Below are 1,129 nucleotides of genomic sequence, written 5' to 3'. Positions count from 1 at the left end.
CTGGAATTTACGGGAACTAGGTGACTCGTGTGCGCAGGTGTGGTTCCAGCTCCTTCCAGCAACCTACTGACGTCTCACTGCTTCCATGCTACTTCTCGCGGCAGTTATCCGTGCCAGTGGTGGACATAACCGGATATTAGGCAGTTAGTCGTTATGTTCTGGCTGATGAATGTATAAGGAGAAAGAATATCAGCGCACACTCCGCTGCAGAGTGAAAATCTCATTCTGGAAACATCCCCCAGGCTGTAGCTAAGCCATGTCTCCGCAATATCCTTTCTTTCAGGAGTGCTAGTTCTGCAAGGTTCGTAGGAGAGATTCTGTAAAGTTTCGAAGCTACGAAACGAGGTACTGGCATAACTAAAGCTCTGAGGACGGGGCGTGAGTCGTGCTCGGGTAGCTCAGTTGGTAGAGCTCTTGCCCGCGAAAGGCAAAGGTCCCGAGTTCGAGTCTCGGTCCGGCACACAGTTTTAATCTGCCAGGAAGTTTCAGAAAGAATATAGATGGGAGAAACACTGTATAATGGTTTACGTGCTTTCCTATTCTAGTAGAAAATGACAGCGAGAAACAAATCGAAATCACACACTCTCACAGCATAGCACAGTATTATCTTCTCGCAGCCGGTTGTAACCGAAAACCTGTAGACTCGTTTAAGCAAATACGGCAAATCTCCGACTGGAATGTTAATTAGAGTATCGTGTGAAAATTGTAAGTAAATCGGTCAAGAACTTTGTAAGATTTTCCATATCTACAGTACGTGAGCAAAAGTATCCGGACATTTGAGCTACCTCAGTAGTCATTACACATCATGAGAGAGCTGCATGGGGCGTTCCACTGAACTCACGGACTTCGAACGTGATCAGGTGATTGGGTGTCACTTGAGTCATACGTCTGTACGCGAGAATTCCATACTCCTAAACATCCCTAGGCCCACTGTTTCCGATGTGATAGTGAAGTGGAAACGTGAAGGGACACTTACAGCACAAAAGCGTACAGGCCGACCTCGTCTGTTGTCTGACAGAGACCGGTGACAGTTGAAGACGGTCGTAATGTGTAATAGGCAGACATCTATCCAGACCGTCACACAGGAATTCCAAGCTGCATTAGGATCCACTGAAAGTACTGTGACAGT

At 46.9% G+C, this 1,129-nt stretch overlaps 1 non-coding gene across 1 annotated transcript; it reads left to right on the top strand.

Moving 5' to 3' along the window:
• The first annotated feature begins 386 nt into the window (after positions 1–386).
• Trnas-cga lies at positions 387–461 on the top strand. The gene has a single exon. It is a non-coding gene; the product is annotated as a tRNA-Ser (tRNA).
• Positions 462–1,129: the final 668 nt, after the last annotated feature.

The sequence above is a fragment of the Schistocerca piceifrons genome, chromosome 11 (genome assembly GCF_021461385.2).
Source record: "Schistocerca piceifrons isolate TAMUIC-IGC-003096 chromosome 11, iqSchPice1.1, whole genome shotgun sequence".
Lineage (NCBI taxonomy): Eukaryota > Metazoa > Arthropoda > Insecta > Orthoptera > Acrididae > Schistocerca > Schistocerca piceifrons.
The sequence above is the reverse complement of the archived record's forward strand: the minus strand, read 5'-3'. Positions and strand labels throughout refer to the sequence as shown.